Here is a 21936-nt window from a genome sequence, read left to right as displayed (position 1 = left end):
GCACATTTTTCCAGTATTAATATATTTGCTTCATGATAAGCCTTTACGCCTTGGTTATGACTTTCATGAATTGAGGTCCCCCACCCACGCAGCTGTGTTGGGAATGGCTCCCTTCTGTGGCACATTGCTCCAGACGCTGGTGATGGCTTTGTCCGCCTTCGCTCAGATACTGCCACGAGTCATCTTTTTGGATGAGATTTCCACCCCCTTTGCTGGGATGAGTCTCGCACTGCGTCTTTGTGAGGTTCTTGTTGTTTCTTCCGATGTGGTTATTGCTTTTACTCTGCTCAGCACAACTTGGTTTAGAAGGCTGCTCTCCAGTGTTGATTCTGTTGGTTGGTGTTGTTTTTTTTTCCCTTTGTCAATGCATTTTGTCTTGTCTTTGTAACAAATCTTAAATAGCTTCTCTCTGAATTATTGATGTTCTGGAATGACTTCTTGCTCCAGTCTATTTACTTTCTACTTTGATCGTCTCTTGCATTATTCTGTGAGATAAATACATTCATATGAAATACAGCATTAATCAGCCTCTGCAGTGTCTTTATACGTGAGTCTATAGGTATGTCTGTAGTACTATAGATTGCTGGGTAGAATTCTATAAATAATTATAAATTCAGAGAATAAGGCATTCAGTGTCTGTTACTGTAGGTAGTTCTTATTTTAACTGATAAGTCTTCCTCTACTCCCCAACTTAACTGCTTCCATAACATTAAAAGCAGAGCGTCATATTGCTTTGTGTTCTCCCTGCTATCTTGCCAGACTATCCTTTGAATGTGAGTACAGATGGTATGACTCATTTACACTTGTCCTAAGCAGGCAAAGTACTTAACACCAAGTATGTGCCTCCAGCTTTTGATTCCTGTGAAAAAGATAGTGTTTCCCTCCCCCCATCCCAACTAGAATTATTTTGCTATAATTCAATCAGATTTTAGTTGACCTTCCTTTTAAAATTGGGCATGCAGTTGTTTGTTTGGGGTTTTTGTGGTGTTTGTGGTTTTTTTTCCTCTTTCCCCTGACTAAAATGCAATTGATTTAATTTTTAAAAGATGCCAGACCTCTACTGATTTTGCTGAGGCCACTTTTAAATAGGAAAAATGAAGATTACCTAAGAAAATTGCTTTACCAGTTGCATCTAGAAAATACCCTGAGGTACTGTAACCCTACTCTGCTACTTCTTCAGTACCTCTGAAATATAGGTAACTATTTTTTCCTAGTGTATTAGGAAGCTAGTGTATTCTGCAACGTGGGACATGAGTAAATAAGCAAACATTTTCCCTTCTCAAGTAGGCTGAGCCTAATAGAGATTCAGTGTTGACTAGACCTTATCTGGTAGGTCTTGAATATGCTGAAAAACACCTTCTCTTCCCTCTTTAGCAACAGGGATAGAAAAGGAGACACGTGAACTTGTGTGTTTGGTTTGGGGGGGTGTGGGTGTTATTTTCTTTTTTAATAGGATCATTCTGCCCTCTTTTATCCATGCCTCAGGTGAGGATCTGCTTTTACAGGTAATGCTGAGGAGCGTGCAGTGTGTTGAAGTCACACTTGGCACTGAACAGCAGCAAAGGGGAAGTGAGAACATGGGATAAAGTACAGGCTGGTGTATAGTCAAGTGCCTTATTTGTTCAGCTTGTCCCTTTTCACTTCAGTCAGACCCAAAATCAAGCTCCATGTTGCGATACAGTATCCTTTTTTCCTTTGTGAAGGCAGTAAGTTTACTAAAAAAAAGGATCAGGAGCACCTTTTCCCTAACCTTTAATATTACCTAATTTACAAGGGTAAAACTTGGAAGTTTTTGTTCATTGTCGCATGGCCACGTCTGTCTATATATAAAAATTGTATAGTAGCTCTGTTTTTCAGCAACAACTTTCCTTGTTTTCTTTTAGCTGTTTTCCATATATGCTGTTTATCAACAAAAATTTGGAGGATCAGCCCTCCCTTAAACCTGTGTAGGTGTTTATAATCGCGCCAGAGCTGCATGTCTGCTCTCACCTGGAAGCTGAACGCTTTTGTTTAAGGCTCGTACTCCCTCTGATGGCGAACTGCTGTGCTTCTCTTGCTTTCCATGTGTGCTTTCCTCTCTCCCTCTTGGTCTCCATTTTATCTTTTTGCTGTTATGCTGGATTAAGCTAAATTGTTTCGTGTGTGTATATGTGTCCCAATGAAAGTAGTTTTAATAAAGCTGATCAAATTGAAGGGCCATACCATGCTGCATATATATTAGACAACAATAAGGTATTTGATCAAGTAGGGGAATTGGTCAGGTAGGGGAAAAGGAGGGAAAGCTTATTGTCTCTACTTGAATTTATTTTATGTTTTAAAATATCACAGTCGCTCTTCTGTGATTCATGTGGAGTATATTTCCTAATGCTTGGCTTAAAGTGATGACTCAATCTCCCTAAGCTTCAATAAGAATAGTTTGCTCTCTTAAATTCTTTGTTCCAGAGGTCAAGTATTTGAATAATATCAGCTTATGTATGGTAAAAAAAACCCCTACTATAAAGACTTTATTAGTTGCTTTTGCATGGGATCTTTATTAAGAAATGACTGTGTTTAAAATCTTGAAGCGATACTAATCAAGATTTAATATATAGAAAATAAATCTAAAAGAGCTGTCATTGCAACTTGTGTGTTAATGATGTGATAGCATACGGCAATTTTTTATTACTCATAGGTAAGTTTGGCATGTAGTGTACAAATAGTGCAAAATAAAGCTGTTTATGATGTGGTTACAGAAATAAAGCATGATAGTTTATATGTCTTTTTACATGCCTGTGTACAAGATCAGTTTGAGAGAAAAGATAGCTATCCTGTGTTACCCATGTGGTAAATGAGCCTTTGCTACAACATTAATAAGAGGAGAAGGAAACCAGCAGATCTTTGTGTTCTCCTTACACCTCCTTCCCACTTCAGTAGTAGTAGTTTCAGACATTTCTTGGATGTGTTAAATTATTTAATCTGATATCTAACCTTTGCTTAATGTCAATTATTTAAATGGGTAAGGACTATCAGTTTTGGTTCTTTGTCACTGACTATAGTAGCGCTGTTAAGTATTTACTGCATGTGGTGCTGCCTTTCATGTGTAATACTGGCAACGGTTTCAGGTGGTGGAGGAGATACTGGTAGGAGAAGTTTAAATTACTGTAATGAGTTTTCTGGTGTATTGCTAGGCCTTTTCCGACAGCATGGGGAGAAGGTAAAATCCAAATTGATGGTGCATCTGAGTCCAAGTCCCCTATTTAGTTCTGTTTGAATGAACAGTTAGCACCATTGGGCCGTCAGGCTTTCAAGTATTGCTTCTGTTTGCTTGCCTGTGCTTGCATCTGCTCGGGGGTCCTATTTAGCACGCATTTGGCAATTTTGGTGGAGGTAGGCGAACCTGTAAACATCAGTCGGAAACACTGAAGTAGAGCTCTTTTAATTTGGAGCCTTTAATGTCTACTTGAATGTGAAGTCAGTAGTCTTAAACATTTAGGTGCCTATGTTAAATTTGTGAAGTAACTAGAGCCTTCCAGGAATTCTGGCACTTGTATGAGAGATGTAAAGGAATATGTGCTAGTAAGAAATTTTGTGGTCTTGCTCAAGTGTTTTGGTTTTCTTTGGTGTGCTGCCACCAAGTGACAAAACTTGATATTGCTTCTTTTTTTAGAGTTACTTCCACCAATCATGCTCTTTCTTTTCTTTCTTTCAAACGGAAAAAAAATATTACTTTGCACTTTTTGTACGCTCACATATAATATTGCGAATTATTATTCGGAGTAACATGACTGCTTGGACAGTCTGACTGAAATTTCTAGGATAGAAGAATCGTCAAAACAAAGCTTTTTTTCATCATTCTGTTGTTCAGTTTAGAGATTCTAGATTTTTGTCAGTTATTGGAAATAATAATTTGAGAAAGTTCTAGGGTGAAGTGGGGAATTTTCTCTTCGATTCTAAACAATATAATATGAGCACAAATCCAAACATCAAGTATAAAAATGCTCAGATCAGAAAACAATATTTGTCAGATTTGAAAATGTGCAATGTGTTAGAGAAACAAAGTTTGAATCCTGTTAGACATTTCAGGATATCTTTTGATGAACAATCTTATAAAAACAATCAGTATATTAAACTAATACTCTGACCAATACTCAAAGTAACATCATATTTATTCAAAGAAGAACCAGTCTTAAATATTACTCACATTAGCAGTCCATCTGCATCCTCTTTGCAAATACGTATCTGAAGCCCAGAAACTGTTTTCAGCACCAAAGAGAAAAGGTGTTTGAAGCAAGCCTGAACACTGGGGTGCTGCAGATGAATTTGAGCAGCTGGAAGTATGACCTTGTAGCCATCAGCAGGCCAAGCAGTTGGCACGTACGCTTTCTGGTCAGCCATTCAACAAGTATGCATCTCCATGTAAATCTATTTAGGTGAGTTAACAGAGAAGTACTGTATCTCCATCTTTTTCATTCAGTGTTGCTGTTGAGTCTGTGACAGTACCATCTGCTTTAGGGTCTCTATTTGCTTGTGCTAATCTAAGCAAAAATGGATTGGTAAGGTGAAGGATATCAATGTGGGTAAGGGGAAAGTGTTGCAGGTGGAGTGGAGGTGGTCATGGGATGCTGAGGGTGACCTCACATCTGTGCAGCTTGCACATCCGAGATGCGCTGTCTACTTTGCCTTCTGCTGAGCATTGTGTGTGGTCAGGATTGATGGAGGTATGTGTGCAGAAATTACAGAAAAGATTATATGTTGCCCTTGGTTAAGAACCATTGATTACGTTATACTGTTTATCATCTGGTCCTTATACACTTGAGCTCTATAAAAATTGCTGAGCAGTGAAATTATATATATATATTGGAAAGAAAGACTTTAGTTACAGCATTATTTGGGAATATGATTAAAGGGCTGAATTGTAGATGAGACCACTAGCCAAGCTGCATCTGCACAAATTAGCAAAGCTACTTTAAGTTCTGTTTAAAAAGATAGTAAATTCAAGCCCATGTTAGAAAAGGCAGTCTCCCTTCATATCCCTCCCTTGGGAGCTTCCCAGCTGTCCTCTTGCACTGGTGTTCAGCTGATCTTATAGTAGGCCAGTTTGGTGGGGGCTGAATTTGCAAAGAACTCTTTTAGCTTTCTGCCACTTTGGCTCTCTAGGTCAGTTTATGGGACAGTCAGATAACTGCATGCAGTGGCAGCACAACGAAAACACTGGGGACACGTAGCTACAGTGGTAGTCCCTCTTTGTCCTTGGTTATATTGGGGCTGAACGTGTCATGTGCTACTCTGCCCAGGTTGAAAAGGTGACTGAGGATTGTTTTTTGACCCAAGTAATTAATTTATCATTAAGACTCATCTAAACAATGTTGTAATGATACAGTTATTTTGGAAGATTCTGTACCTGCTTATCACAGCTGTTACCTTTCCATTTGCCTTCATTCTATATGCCTTCTTATCTATGAAAGCTGAATCTTTTGAGGTGTTGTGGTTTGGTTTTTTTTTTTTTTCCTTCCCCCCTTCCCCTGGTGGAAATGAGGTATTCATGAAGGCTAGGCTTTCTTCGTAAACATCACAGATAAGAGGAGGAGGGAAAAATATTAGTTCCTTTGTTTTGGTCCACAAAAAAGAAATCCATGAGTAAAAGCCACTAGCAGTAAAGATTAGAGCAAATAAATACATTGAAACTTCCAGAGATCTTCTCTCTGGCATGGGGAATATCGTGTTGCTGACTACGCTGCCAGTTCTGTCCCAGGAACTATTGGCATATCAATATGCCAATTGTGCTTCTTATTTTGCAAATGAAAAAATTAATAACACCCCGTATAATTTGTTTGCCTCGGTAAACAATAACAACAGTTTTAACATACTTAAAACCTTTACTTCTGAGGTGACGGTAGTCATTCCTGTAAAATATATCCAGCTTGTGGTCTATTGGGTTATATTTAATCCTAGCGAAAGAGGATTTAACTTCTGAAATTTTTTTCATGTAAATTAGGAATTAATTTTGCCTCTGGCCATTTCAACTCTGTTGTTAATCTTTCTCTCGTGCTGTGTAAACGCTACTGCACCTAGTCACATGGCATTTTTCATGGTAAGAAATTTCTGTATAATGTCATTAAATGCTGTGTGGCATTTCTGATTTGTATTTCCTTGTTCCCCAAATGTTCTTCAATTGCTTGTGTTATTTATTGAAATAACACAGTAAGTAAATTTAATGAAACCCAGCATGGGTTGTATGACATAAGTTTCACTGGTCCCCTTTCCAGAACTGATCTATAAAGGAAATATCTGAACAGTTTAGAGATCTTCGGGAACTGGAATCGTGGATAGACTTCTTAGTTGAAAAATACTTATTTTATATCCCTAACTCACAAAGTAGTAGGGACATGTAATTAAGCAGTGTCTTTATTCTGTGTAAGGGAAATGTGTCAAGGTTGCGGTTACCTTAATTCTGCCATTTTCTATCTTGGTTTAACCCCAGCGGGCAGCTCAGCCTCACACGGCCGCTCGCTCACTCCGCCCCAGCAGGATGGGGGAGAGAATCGGAAGGGTAAAAATGAGAAAACTCGTGGGTTGAGATAAAGACAGTTCAATAGGTAAAGCAAAAGCCACGCATGCAAGCAAAGCTAAACAAGGAATTCATTCACTCCTTCCCATCAGCAGGCAGGTGTTCAGCCATCTCCAGGAGAGCAGGGCTTCATCATGCATAACAATTACTTGGGAAGACAAACGCCATCACTCCGAACACTCCTCCCTTCCTCCTCCTTCCCCCAGCTTTTATCACTGAGCATGATGTCATATGGTCTGGGATATCCCTTTGGTTAGTGGGGTCAGCTGTCCCAGCTCTGTCCCCTCCAACTTCTTTTGTACCCCCAGCCTACTTGCTGGTGAGGCAGTGTGGGAAGCAGAAAAGGCCTTGATGCTGTGCAAGCACTCTTCAGCAATAACTAAAACAGCCCTGTGTTAGCAACACTGTTTTCATCACAAATCCAGAACAGCACCATACAAGCTACTATGAAGAAAATTATCTCGGCCAAAACCAGTACGCTATTTTGTATGCCGTATTTCCATCTTGTGCATGTTTGGAAAAAGGTAACTACAATAACTAAGTATTTTGGCAGTAAATAAAATGGATAAACAAAAAAAATTGAAAACTTGTCAGGAAGTGGTGCCTGTAATTTAACTTTTATAGCATGAAAACAAGCAATCTATGAGATCATCAGGTTTGTGGTGGCACTTTTTTTTTGGCTATATTTATTTTGATAGTTTCTGGATTGTATATAGCCATGAGAAAAATTGGTTTAGACCCTGAGTTGATATAGCGGGTGATTGGTGGTGGAAGTCTTTAGCAGTACACAAGTAGGCTTCCGTTACTACTTTAGTGCCTTGTATGTGGTTTAGCCTTGTACCTGAAGTTGCATACACTGTGATTTCTTAGGAATTTGAAGCAAAAAACACCCTCCTCTTTTTTATATGACCTAGTTTCAACACTGAACATCATTGTTTCATTTGAAATGACAGATTTTTTTACATTTTTTTTTTGCTTTATTTCGGGTCTGTTTTCTTGTTTAATCATGACAATGACTCTTGAGTGGGCTCTTGCCTTCCAGTTTAGGCTCTAGTTCAGCTACTTCCTTTTTTCCTTCTAGCGTGGGAAAATAGATCAAGACTGTTTGTTTGCTTGCACTTAAAAGTAGTTCTAAAATTACAGAGCATTAGTGACAAGCCCTCCCCCAGGGAAGACTGTCCTGTGCTAGTATTGCTAGTATGATATCTACTGATTCTCTGAACAAAGTAGTCCATGTTGACAAAAGTCTACGTTGGAGTTTCCTTGCATAACTACTTTAGTGGTATAAATTCACAGTCCTTCCCAACTTGCATAGATTTGCTGGAAAATTTTTTAGTATAGGTCTCAGCTGAAGAACCAGCTTCTTGCTGTTGAGGAGTGCAAAACACTCCGAAGGTGTTATGCTAGTTTTTGTTGATTCCTCTTAGTAAGCTGAAGCCATTATGGAGGGAAGGATATATAAACCTGGCATAGTGGAAAAAAATTATAAGAGCTTAGAGGAGATGTAAATGTCATCATTTTCCATGTCTATTTAGTGAGGAAGAACAGGTTATATGTAGGCTATGCTTGATTTTTGGAAAAGTGTTGACATTTTTGATGCTTGACTTCAAAAGTAAATTTACCTGAGAAGCTAGTGTACATCACTTCAGACTCTAACAATGACTACTGAATGAAAGCTGAAGAAGCCAGTTTTAATGAACAGGCTGTGTGTTCTTTTTTTTTTTTTTTTTAATTGTACTGCTTCTGTAGTGAAGGAGACCTCTGCCCTGAAAGAAGCAGCACCTGCATGGTTATTTCTGAGTTGCTACCACCAGGTTAGAAAATTGGAGTCCGTTCTCACTCAGCATGGTCTTACCCTGTTCCTCGTACCTCCATAGTGCAGAATGCGACATACAAATCAACAGCAGTAATATATATTACCAATAATAAAAAGATGCATTGCTTACACTATTTCTGTTTGAAAGCACCCGGTTCTGGGAGCAGTAACAATGGTATAGGACAATTTTGGTAGAACTTTGCATTCTAAAAGTTCATGGTAGTCTGATAGATTTTTCTAAGCAGAGGAACTGTTGCTGGGTGTAAGAGGAGTAGTTTTAGTGCTCTCTCCCCAGTCAACAACTTACTCCTGCTGGATGAGGAAGAGGCGAAGATTGTCATGAATAGTAGTTTCAGTTGCTGGAAGTTTTTGCTTTAGGGTGTGGAGCATGAACCTTGGTTCATTAAGACCTTTCTTGCTTGTAATCTAATCCTTTCTCTGTGCATTTCCACCCCCTAACCATGTGACTTTCAAAATAATAGTAAAGAAAAAAAAGCTATCTCAGAGCGCCATATGGTCAGGTCTGTTTGTAAAATTGAAGTCATTTGTTTTTCACAGCCCACCCAGAGCTGATCTAGCCCTGTTCAGACTTTGGGCAGCCCTGCAGTCCCTGCCCCCAGCAGCTGGGTTGCTTCTGGTGAAGTACCATGGACAGGGCCCGGGTTAGGCTACTGGGGGCACTCGGGTTAGGGTGCGTTGGAAGACATCTCCCTTGTGAGTGGTCTTCAGCAAGACCCTTTAATTGCAGAGCTTAACAGTGTCTTTGGTTGGTAAGTGTTGCTTGTGGGTGTTTCTGACTATATACTCGCAGCATTTGCAGCAAAATTGTAAAAACTGGCGCTCTTTGATTGAAGACCTCCCTTTTGCAAGACAGGCGTTCCTATTGAGACTAATAGGGACTTTAGATGGTTCCACTATACTCCTTTTGTTTTGTCTGAATGTTTCTGTAGCTGCTACGATTTGCACAGAGGTGTTCAGTTTCTGCTAGTTGTCATATGGTTAGGATGTCTTTTTCAGGGTTTCAAGGTCAATTATATTAAGGATTTCATCTGAATAGGTAGCTGAACTCATGCTCAGCATCAGGAGAGAAACAGCACATAACTCTTTCAGATCTTTCTTAGAACAACCTCCTCAAACTGTTTGGTTTGTGTACCTGTTTATTATGGGCTGTGGCTGGTATTTTCAAAAGCCTCCTCTGTAAGAAATTCTTTGTTATAACTTTGTCTGCTACGAGCGAGGAGGTGTACCTTGCTGTTAAATCTTTTTGCATCTGCTTGCCCCAGAAAGTTGCTAATTTTGGATATAAAGTTGGGCCTAGTAACCTAACGATTAAGCATCAGGATTTGAGCTGGTGTTGTGGGGTTTTTTTTTGTTGTTTTGTTTTTTTGTTTGTTTGATTTGGTTTGGTTTTTTTTGTCAACCCCACCCTCCCCCCACCGCCCCCAGTAAACCTTAGTTTTCACTGAGAAGCTGTGCAACTGCTTTTTAATGCTAAAGCTCAAGGTAAACTGCTTACCAAGTATGGATAAGATCTGTACTGATATATACTTGAATATAGGTGAAATTCATAACATGCAGTTAAGTGCATTTTCAGGTGAAAGCTAGCTTGAGTGATTTGGTTTTTTTTCTTCTTGAATCTGAACCATTTTGTTGATATTTAAACAAACAAACAAAAAAAGCTACTGACCTTAAAACAAACAAACAAGACACCCCACAAAAAAACCAACAAAAAACCCCAAAGATGCTTCAGTTTGTTGATACAGAAGTGTAATTAGATAGGCTTCCCTTAGTAGCAAACATGCTGAGATTTGCAGAGCCTCTTCCTGCTCCCATCAGTCTGTGCAGTCAACTTTTGCATCCCAATTTGGATGTACTGTGCTGTGAAACCCAGTAGGGGCCTGCTTCATTTTTAAGACGCTTTGTACCTTTCTGAGGGTTCTGCTTTAAGTTAATCCTCACGGGGAGAACGGTGGCTGTATTTTCACTGTTTTCCAGTGGTAAAACTGTTAATAGCATTGTTGAAGTACCCCAAAGAGTTTGGACTTTCTCTCATTTTCCCCAAGGAGTTCCATTGGTCTCTTTCCTTGTATAGTCAAGTGGATTTTGTACCTCTTCACTCATCCTGTTAAATCTCTTTAGGTGCATATAATAAAGTGGGTTCTGTTCTGTACTGCTGGTACCAGTTGTGTTTTTACAGCATTGAAGAGCTGCAGCTTCTTTCAGTTCCTTAGTCTCATGTGCTAGGGATCTGGAGGCCAGGCTGCTTTGTGGTATAGATGTCTCCCATAATCTGGCAGGGGTTGGAGCCTCTATGAAGCTTCAGCTTGCAGACGTGTCTTTTCCAATTTTATATGTTGTGGGCGTTGTTTTCTCGCCTGAGCTGTCCTGGAGAGAAGTCAAACTGGAACAACTTAAGTGCAGATCAGACTATTAGGGGAAAATGTCTTGACTTCCAGGTGCTGGGGAGAAGTGTTGGTTTCCCCACTCTATTCCTTCTGTCTTTCTTGGGGATGGAGTGGCTGTAAAGATAATGGTTAATACTGGTTTAGTTAGGAAACGAAAAGTAATGGTTGCTGAAATACCTTGTCTTGCTCTTGTGCAAATACAAATGCGATGCACATCCCTATTTAAAAATACAATGTTAGCTAAAATATTTCCAGAAACTGCACTTGCTGAAGGGTTAGTAATTAGTTTTTGGACACAGCTCGCTAGTCCACTTTTTACAGGTTATAGGAATTTTTTATGGCTGGAAGTTGTTCTTTTGGGGTAAATTATTCGGAAAACTGGGTTGGCAGATAGCTACAAGCTAGCTGAAAACATTTGTAATATACAGATAAGAGACTTTAACTCAAGGAAATTTGAGCTGATTTTGACAGCCCAATAATAATTAAAAAACTCCATAAATCCATTATTTGTGTGTATTGGGTACCGGAATGATGCATGTTTCTTTGACCTTCCAAAATTTCATGTACTGGCTACAAAATAGTGTGGTGCTATAATTTGAATTGCTTTAAGCAAGCCTGGGTTGAACTGATGAAGATAAAATTTGTTTTTCTCCCGATCTTGGTAATAGCTACTCTTTTTTTTTTTAAGCTAAAAATGTATCTGTGGTCTTTAACTGATTCTGGCACCTGATGCAGAAAACCTGAGTCTGAAGTTTGGCTGAGTTACAAAGCTGAATGCTTGTGGCAGTTAGTATGGTCTACCATTTCTGCAGATGTTGCTAGCAGCTCTTTAATACATATGTGTGGAGCAAAATAGGCTTTAGTTTTAAGTGCGTTACATTGGATTCTTTCTCAAGTGTGTACTTCAAGATGACCTAATTTTAATCTTTTATAAATGAGAATAGGTGTGATATTTCCCTTGTTGTTGACCAGATGGTGATAGTAATGACGGAAAAATACACTCTCTTCCATGATGAATGGAATTTACCAGCTGCTGCTTTTTGGCTGGGGTGGGAGGGAATGTGTTGGGAAAATATGCTGACTGGCAGTTTGCTTGTTCCATCTCTGTTAAAGCCAAGAGCCCTGTGGGACAAGGAGTTGATGGGATGTTTCTCTGGGATGGAAAGTGAATCTTTCTGTCCTTCTTGATTTGGTTTTAATGCTACAGGAATTCCACTTCAAAAGAAACGTAAAACAAAGCTTGTATTAAGTAAAGAGAAAATACTTGAGAATCTTTTCCTCTTCCCTTAGGCAAGGGAAAGAGATGAGGTAAAGGCTTTTTTTTACATTTGTTTTTAATAGTTTTATTTAGAAAAACCACAAATACTTTTTGTGGTACAAAATCACAGATTTTGCCAAAATATTTAAATACTGTGTTCAGGAATGCTATAAATACTTTAGAAAACAAAAGTCAAATGTTCTTTTTTACAAGATCAAGAAATTAGAAATAGCACCTCTAAAGAAATGACATAATGGACCTTCTTTTCATTTTTAAGAACTAACAGTATCCTTTAAGTGGCTTTGTCTTGCATATTTAGGTAAAGATAAATATTTCAAAAGAATGAGTCCGTCTGTCCGTCGTGTCCCGTCCCGTCCCGTCCCCCCCCCCCAATATTTTGTGGCTATCTACTTAAATTAGCTCTACAGTATTTTAGAAGAGTCTGGTAATACCCCTAGCAAATAAGCATTATAGGCCTATTACATTTATATTATTCTCATATTTTTCACTGTTGAGGACTTTATTATTTTATTTAGCAAGGAGTAGTTTGTCAGTTTATCAGTCTTGAGATGTATGATGTGTGACTTGACTGTTTAGATAGATTGCCACAGACTTTTTCCTTGGTGTGTGGGTTTTGGTTTTTGGGGTTTGTTTTTTTTTTTTTTGTTCTCCTACCTCAATCAAGAAAGAAGAAATGGCAGGGATTTTTCATACGTGTTAGCCTGTTGGGAAAAGTGAAAGGTAACACACTTCTACTCCAGAATGAGAATCTGGAAGGAACCTCGCCTTTTACTTTTTGTTTTCTGTGGTACAACAGTGATAAATAAAGCTTATTGCTACTTTACCATAAGTTGAACTGGAAATGGTGAATTTTGTTAATATTCTTAGGTAATCGTGTGTAACTATGAAGGCTTTAACAGACTTCAAAGAGTAAGGGGCTTCTGCGTAGCTCCAGAAAATTGTTCAGACCTGGTTTCTGTCATGTGGGGAAGAAAAATTCCAGTCTCATTCTTTATATGACATTTGTCCTATTTTTCTGCTTGGCCTCTCTGTTCTGCAAGTAGTTACAGGCTCTGTGGTTGTTTCTCTGCAGTTTGGAGGGGCTGAAGCTGGAGAGAGGTACCTTGTCCTTCTGTGTTCCATGGTTCAGTGTTTGGGGGGGACACCCCACTGCTCATCCAAAATGAATGCTAAGTAGTTTTTTATTAAGAGAAAATTAGCAATAGACCAAATAATGTCCTGTACGTTTCTAAAGAGGACAACATGGCATTTAAAAAAAAAAAAGGCAAGAAAAAGTGAGTTTTAAAACTCACTTTTTAAAAAAACCTCACTTTTTAAAAAAAAGAGTTTTAAAAACAGAGCGAAAAACAGGACTAAGAAAGAGTAGACCTTAAAAATTTTTTAAATGTCCATGAGGTGTCAGTGTACATCCAAGAAGAAACGTGGGAGATCAGCACTTCCTTCTGAAAAAATAGTCTATTGCCTTTATTTCCTAGGGCCTGAAATCATTTGCAGGAGAGAAGGTGTGACAACAGCTGAGTCAAGACTCTAAAAATTTATATCTGCATGACTTAAAGGTTGTATTACCATAACAATGTGTGGTGTTTTTTAAACAAGATGTGTAAGTTTATTGATGGGCTTCTAGATGTTGGTTTAGTTTACAAAACAATTTATGAGTTCAGTGGTATTCTCTCTTGATTGTTGTACATTTTGAGTAGGCTGGCTGCATTAGTAGAGTTTTCTGGGGAAGACTTTGTGCGGCTTCATACATAAGATATAAACAAATAGGAATATTCTAAACCATATTCTTGACTTTTTGTTACTAAATGTTAAAGTTTTCCTAACATATTTGTAAAACTTGGTATATTTATGTTTTATAGAAACCTGGTTTTTGTTTTTCATGATGGTTTTATAAAATAAAAGTTACCTCGCCAAAAAGTGGTAAAAAAGAATTGGACACTAGATGTTCTGTGGCCTCATTTATGCCACAAACTTGAGCAGATACTTCCCCTTTTCATACCTGCGTGTTTGCTGAATGGGATTTGGTTATTTGTAGATTCTAAGATACCTAAGCCTATGGATTTTTAGAGGCAAGGGTATATAGAAGTTAATTTTCTTAATGTTTGAAATAAATAATGTACTGCTCACGTGTGTTATGTATTCTGTTTTTATACCATTTTTCTGATTCTATAAGTACTCCTTTATAAAGCATTTTGTTGGCTTTTAGGAATGTCAAAATTTACTTTGCAAGTTCTCCTCTAGGTGTCATCTTAATTGAATAAATGACTGATTGAAGCCAGTGTTAGGAAGATTTTGGAAGAAATGAACCGCAAAATAATTCTGATTTAACAAAAACAAACCACAAGTTTAACTTTTACACTATCATCCATACATGATTTAAAGTTGTAACTACCTTCTTGTGCTTGTATGGTAATACATAAATTGTTCACACGTGGATTCTGCATGCGTAATTGGTTTTGTATGCACTTTTGAAAACTGGGCCCTAAAATTCTGTAGCCTGTTCATATTGCCATATGCTTTATAAATACTGTTAGTACTGTAGAGACAGTTTGAATAACATAATCTGTGAAATTTCTATCTTGCAAAATATTTTCTGTTTATTTTTTTAAGGAAATTTACTAGGAGTGATTTATACACGGAATCATGGGAGAAAATCTTGAGTTCACATAAGTGAGTTTTTATGTAATTGGAAAGAATTTCATGAATGATACACTTAATTGTAATAGTGTCCAAGTTTGGAAAAGTTCAGGTGTCAAGAACACTGTTTTGAGATATTTTAAGGAAGATACAAGGAATGAAATAGTTCTGATACGTTGTTGATGAGGGAGCTCAGCTTATGGGTGTGGTTTTGCAAAGCAATTGAATCCCTTTCTGTCACAGTGAGCAGTTTGAATACTTCCACTGCTTCGGTGTCAGCTGTCAGCCCATGATGAGCTGGCTCAAATAATTCACCAGCAAAATAAATGAATAGTGGCAATTGGATCACACAAGTGCCTGTGCTGGCTCAGGAAGGGGATGTGAATGTGCAAGGATCATGTGGGGAAGGGAGGAGTGAAGAGTCTCTCTGGTGGCTAGCAGTTAAAATCAGACTCATCCACTTCCTCAGATGTCACTTAAAAAAAACCCAAACAACACCCAAAACCCCAAACAAACAAAAAAGAAACAAACAAATTTCTAGGCTGGTAAAACTTTAATTAGTGTTCTAAATTAATACTTTGTTATACTTTGTGAAATTTAATTCAGTAATGGACTGCTCAGCTTTTTAAGGAAAGTGCTTTTCAATCATCTAAATAACAGAATTGAAAACTGATAGCAAAAGTAACTTCTAAGAATAAATGTTGCTTACATGCTCTTACCCTGAAGGGATGTGTAAGAGCCCTCCTGGGAGCTACTTCCCTGGTGGGCATTGAGGGGAGGACTCTTTGCAAGGTTTGAAGCAGCCAGGTAAGATTCTTGGCTGTTGCTGTATTTCTCCTTGCGCAGTTTTGGCAAAAGCCATCCCTCTTGGCAGCTGCAGAAGATTCAGATGAGCTCTCTCAGCCCGTAGTAGTGTGCGTATGTGTGTGTGAATATGTGGATTTTATCCAGCTGCATTTTCCAGAGTGTTTCCAGTTGCCAGAAAGGAGCTCTTTCTTGGACACGAGGGAGGTGTAAGGGATTCCTAAAAACTTCTAGGAAATTTAGCTTTCCCCAAACGGCAAATCCTGATGCATGAGGCAGCTATTGACCCACGCTATGTTAAAGAGAATCAGAATAATTCACATACAGTGATGCTGAGTGTTTACATACTGAAGAGAGATAAAATACATAAATGTGGTAGTATCCATAGCAACTAGAATTTATTTTGCTCACTTGCATATAGTATTTTGAGTCCCTGGTATGTATGGAAACAAAATCCCACATGTGAGCAAGCCAGCTGAACTGTGGCTTCTGTGGTCGCAGCCTACTAGTATCTACCCCAAACTGTATTAAAAGTATTGCACTGGTAGGAATGTTACATGCGGTTTTAGTATTATGCTAGTTAAATATGTATCATTTTGTTTCAACTCTTATAACTCTTCTGCAAGAGAGAATCTGATTTCAAAAATCTTTAAAAGAAAACGTTTAAATCTTTTAAAGAAAATTAATCAATGTATTCAGGACCCTCCCCTCCCAAACCCCATCCTGGAAAAAACCCCCTCACTACTAACCCCGCCCCGGGTGGGACAAGGAGGGGGAGCCTGGGCTGTAGACAGATTGTACCATCACATGACTAATGAGTAGGAAAATCTGAACAGAAACTTTTAAAGGCAACAATTTTTCTTTTTTTCCTTCTTAAGGTTGAGAATTTTGGAGCTATTTAGTATTTCAGCCTCTTCCTCCCTCCAGTATTACTGACTTCCAAAACTTTCTACTAGGAGAGTTTCAGTAGTGACAAAATTAGAGAATAGGTGTTTTGAAGGAGTAGATTTTGTTGTCCTTTTCTTGTTGACAAAATCAGAGCTATATTTTGAATGGTAGAAATTGTGTGGTCTTCTGAGAAAATATTTGCTGCTCTCGCTCTGTTGTTCTGAAGATACTGTTTCCTCTTGATAATGCTTCTTAGTTCTTTTATCAGAATGTTATGCTTATGACTGAATAGCAGACAGACATTCAAAGCTGATTTAACTTTCCTTCCCTAAGATGGCCAGACTTGGGACGTGTTAGACAGGAATTGCTTCCGTGCAAGTGTCCTCTTCCCGGTGCCCTTCTGGTAGGGAAAAAGCAGTCCATATTATATAGTTGCTCCTACTTAGGTTTTTTTTCCTTCCTTAGTCCAACCCTTGTTACTTACCCTCATGGTCATTTAATCACTGGAGGCCAATGAGTGCTGTATAACACTTCTTTGGATGCATTGCTGTGCTCTGTTCTTAGCTTTTCACAGGCTGTTCATTATTCCTCACTCTTAATTGGTTATATCTTGTTGCTTCTGTGACTGAATTAATGTTTTGTTAGTACCGGCTGCTGAAATCACATAACTGTGGGAGTCCAAGCAAAACATAGGCTAAGATGCAACCCCACTAATACGGCTGAAGCGAGACAGGTAATGGACTTGCTGTAGCAAAATTTCCAAGCTGATTTTTGTAAATACAGCTAAAATCAAACTTAAATAGGCACAGTTATCAGTTGGGAGTCGGTAGGCTTTCTGACCTTGGCCTACAGAGATAGGATACGCTGAGCTTCTTGAGTTTCGTGGGGTTTTTTGGGAGTGGCAAAAAACCCCCCCAACCCTTCCCCTTTTATTCTTTCTTTGATAGTTGAATGGTTCTGTTGAAAGTGGATTGGTCTTGTTTATTTTCTGGAATAGTCAACAGCTTGTTTTCTTCAATAGTCTACAGCAATTTGTCACTTGAGAAAAGCAGCCGATTCTGGAAATGTCCTAAGCTGATGTGAGTCATCACTGAAGGTTTTAAATAGTTGAATGTGATGTTTGTTTCCTCCCTTCCGTGGCTCAAAATGGTATGAATCATTTTTTTAGTGTTTCCCAGATAATAGTCTGAGCGGAAGCGGTATGCGTTTCTGACTCAAGTTCTTAAATGTTGGAGGAGCACTCCCAACCACTGCTGGTTTTGGCCATGTGGGAACTCCATAGGAATTTCAGACAAACGTATAAAAGCAAACATTTTGTAACCACGGCAACTTACCCACGAGGATTCATGTGGTCAGTGACATAAAACTGTGAAAGCCCTCTACTGACTGGCATAACTGACTTGACTTTTCTGCCTAAATTCCGTGAGTGGTACGGGATAAAAATTCAGTCATAAGAATCATTCTTCAAGTTTGTAGAAGGTCTTGTAGAACACTAGAATTTGTGCTGTATGTTTGTATGGCTACCTGCTACTGTTCTTATCTGCTAAAATGAAAATGTCTTTTATGAACCCGAATCTTTTCCGTAGTTTCATATGCTTGTAGTCAAATTCAGGGGTGTCTGTTCTTTCTGCATAACTTGGAGCGCAACTCAAAAGCGATACATACTCCAGTGTAACTGAAATGGTGCTGAAAAAAATCAGTTAGGTAATGAATTTCATAGGGGGAAGACAAGGGGAAAAGGAGGAGAATGGCACATCTGCATTCAATTAAAGAAAGGTATTGGAAGGAATAACCTTGATGTGACTTGGAAAGGAGTAATTGATTTGGCTGTCATTGCAAGCTCATCAAACATGCTGCAATGACAGCTTTTATATGTCATAATTTAAAATGAGTGGAGCTAGTGATAGAATCAGATTGGTCACTCGTCACAGGCAGCAGAGCAACTCTCATTTCTAGAAACCTACCTGACTAACATTTGCTTCTTCAGAAGCTCAGCAGTATGGCAATCCAGCAGAGTGTTAATGAGGAAATGATAAACTTTATTCCAGGTTTCTTGGCTCCAGCTAGAATTTCCTAATTTTCAATCTCAACACCAGCACTGTCCAGTGCTGAATCTGGGTGTGTTGCATTGTGCTGCCTTTCCTTTAAGGAGGTTTCCAGCCTTCAGCAAAAGAACCAAAGTTAAGAAAAAAGCAAAGTGAGGATAAAGGTTATTGCCTTGTAGCCCATACAGCTAAATGAGCCTCAGTGAGGAAGCTGACTGGCCCTACAGACCAAATGTAATGCGTTCCTAATCATCTGCTGGAGAGAAACACACAGGATTAAACAAACCAAAAAAGCATCCAAATCCAGGGAAGTTGGAACTTGTTCTTTTCCCATCTAACAATGAAAGATCACACTCAGGGGTTTTTTGATTAAGCAGCTGGTAGGTGAGAATTGCTTCTTTTCCTTGGGATACAGGCATAGGGAACTGGTTTCAGTGCATCAGAGCAAGAAGAAGCTGTTAAGCCTGCTATGCCATACTTTAGAAAACCCCAGGGAGATCTACTGATATTCAAGGATGCAGCCTCTGAGAGGCCTGTGGTGATCTTGTGCATTTTAGCATCTGTCCTCAAAGCCCAGACTGTGCACTGTATTTGCAAGCCCCAGAATACCCACTGAAGAGGGAAAAGCAAGCCTATTGTATGGTGAAAATAAGAAAATGTTATGTTGACCTTTTGTGATGCGGGTTAGGTTTTTTTGTAATACATGATGAGTTTGATTCTGTTTTCTCTGCAGAAGCAGTATTGCAGGAAGAAGTTTTCAAAGGGGAAATACATAAAATCAGCACTTCCTGAGCTCATCTTTAGAACATGACTATAGATCAGTAGAAAAGGAGATCAGAGCAGATGTACTAATTCTTCTCAGTGTATGCATGCGCCCGCGTGCCCAAAGGGAATTCTCTTAGTTGTTTTACCAGCTGCCCTAATATAATTTAGCAGGATCATGTTTTAGTTAATTTGTAAGAGCGTGTGCACTATTGGTATAAACACTTTCAAGGCAATGTGATAGATGATATAAAACTAAGATTAGGAATTACGCAGTCATTCATTTGCTCCAGCCAAGTTAGCTTTATCTGTTTCTTCTCCTTGGGAAGATGTAATAGCATCGCTTCCTGAAGCATCAGGCTGTCAATGCCAGCTGTGACAGTGAGTTGATGTCTTCCAGTGTCTCTGGGCTGGTTTTTTTGCTCTGCTATTGTTGCGTTCCTGTCCAGTTTCACCTCCCAGCAACTGGCTGGGTTGTGCTGGGAGAGGACAGTTGACATGTGAAAGAGCAAACAGGGCTGCTGAGACTGAGCCTTTGGTTTTTGTTTTGTTTGTTTCCTTCAGCTCTGCTTTTTAGAGCTGGTGTGCACAGCTGAAATTGCTGCCTTCAGTAATTATTCCTGGAAGGATACTATGGTTATTATTGTAATTGATGCCATTTTCAGTGCCAGAAACCAAAACTGGCTGTGGACATGGTCTGAGCTGGAAGGAGCTAAGGAGGCCAGAAGCATTCCTGCTATCAGTGGCTTTTCTGCCTTTGCTCTGCCAACAGGTGAAAATACCTGTAGCCGATCCGTGGGCCTTGTTTTTCATATTATGAAAACATTTTTTAAAAGCTGTCATACTTGCAAAAAGAACTTAAGTGTACAGCTAATAATTGTGGGTTTGTGTGGGTTTAACAAATGCTGAAGTGTTTTGCCTACTTCACTCTTTGACTGAGCTGGTATTTAGATAATATCTTCTCCATTTTCCAGTAGAAGTTGTCTTCTGTCATTTACCTTCTCCCAAAAAGAAAAATTGCTTTAAAAACCGACCCATCTCCTGTCTAAAACCCACACCACACTACCTAAAGTAGTTTGTCTACATCTATTTGTCTGTCTTCATGGATGCAGACTTAACTATCCATAACAAAATATGTAGGTAGATGCATCTTTTTGTGGTTTCTCGTCCCTGAAACAGGAGGGTTTTTTGACTGCTAGTTAATTTTCTAAGACTGACAATTCCACCATCAGACTTCTATGGTTGTTATTTTGGAAAGCTGTTGGGTGTAATAGCTACCTTCCGTTTCTGTCAAAAGATAAGGAAGTGGCTCCTGTTAGATGCAGCTGATGAATCAATAGAGCCACCAGCCAGAGCACGTACACTTTTTATGAAGTACCTTGAGAATCTGAAGTCAGACAGACTGGAGGACTTCTATTATGTAATGTCTGTTAATGTAAGAGTAGATCGTTGATTTTGATTACAGGGTTGTACACTATAAGAGCACAAAAAGAAAACCCCTGCCAGTAAAGTTAAATCTGGCCTTAATAAAGAGGGAAGTGTCGTGGGTGACATCCTAGCTAGAAAGGCATGAGGAAAGATGCTGTTCCCTCATATTTCCACTTTCTCTAAAGAGAAATAGGACTCTTGTATCTGCTTTTCTGGTTTTTTTTAGGAATGTCAGTTCTTGAGAGAGCTTGCTAGGCTACATATTTTGGATATCAGAGCCACATTATTATTTTTTTTTAATGTATTGATTTATCTTGTACTATGGTGATTGTAAGATGCTTTGGCCAAGAGTTTCTCTACCAGTGTATTGTTCAGGCATATAAAATATGCAAGAAGTCTTAAACAGAAAATTGCTAAATAGATTTTTAACACTTTTAAGATATTTTATTGCTCTTTGATCAGATTATATTTCTGAAGTCTTTTTAAAAGGTTACAGTTTAAGTATGCAAATTAAGTTTACATCTCAATCACAAACATGCATTTTGCATTATTAATTTTTCTTATGCTGCTCCAATAGAGAAAAGTCAGAATGAATGCTGGATTATTTTTCTTCTTTGTCATATTTGTGTCTCAATTTTTGCTGAGATGACTATTCAGTTACTGGATTTTATTAATTGCAAAGTTTTATGTAGTCACGCATTTTCTTTGAATTAAGATAGTTCTGTTGATTAATTGAGACTATATACTTACATGAGAAAAAGAAGTGAGAACTGCCTACGGTATGCGGGTGGTACAAGGGAAGCTATTTTGCTTTTCCTTGGAAGCAGAAATCTGGAGTCTGGAAGTTAAAACTAGTTGTCTTTGTCTGTATCCCAGCTGTGCATGTGCTCTGGAATAAACAGAGCAAAACTGGGAAGAAAGGTAGTAATTTCTTGTTGCCTTAGACCGTTTTCATTCCTGACTCCACCTCATTCCCTCAGGAGTGGGGAGGAAACAGCAGAGGAGTTCAGATGAGTGACTCACAAGGCTTCTAGAAGTATTGTAGTTTATATTCATGGTGATGCTGAACACTCATCTCTGTCTATATGTGGGCAACACTTTAGTAAATATTCTAGGTAAATTATATAAAAATCTGCTTATACTGGGACATGCCTATGCACTTACAGCTGTAGCTATTAGAAGCAATCTTTGTCTTCTGAAGAAATCTGTAGTTTAGGTCTTTGTCTTGCAGGGCTGATACAGATTGTTTAAAAAACGATTCATAAGCCTTACTTGGCTTTACATTTTTTTTCATTTTTACTGGAACCTGACATAACAACTGCCTT

The 21936-nt window shown here is 38.6% G+C and overlaps 1 protein-coding gene across 1 annotated transcript in view; it reads left to right on the top strand.

The window, feature by feature from the left end:
- ANKRD28 (ankyrin repeat domain 28) overlaps positions 1-21936 on the top strand; it is a 126977-nt gene that overhangs the window by 18613 nt on the left and 86428 nt on the right. The gene's annotated exons all lie outside the window — the stretch shown is intronic.

The sequence above is a fragment of the Mycteria americana genome, chromosome 2 (assembly GCF_035582795.1).
Source record: "Mycteria americana isolate JAX WOST 10 ecotype Jacksonville Zoo and Gardens chromosome 2, USCA_MyAme_1.0, whole genome shotgun sequence".
Classification (NCBI taxonomy): Eukaryota; Metazoa; Chordata; class Aves; order Ciconiiformes; family Ciconiidae; genus Mycteria; species Mycteria americana.
This window is presented reverse-complemented; position numbering and strand designations above follow the sequence as displayed.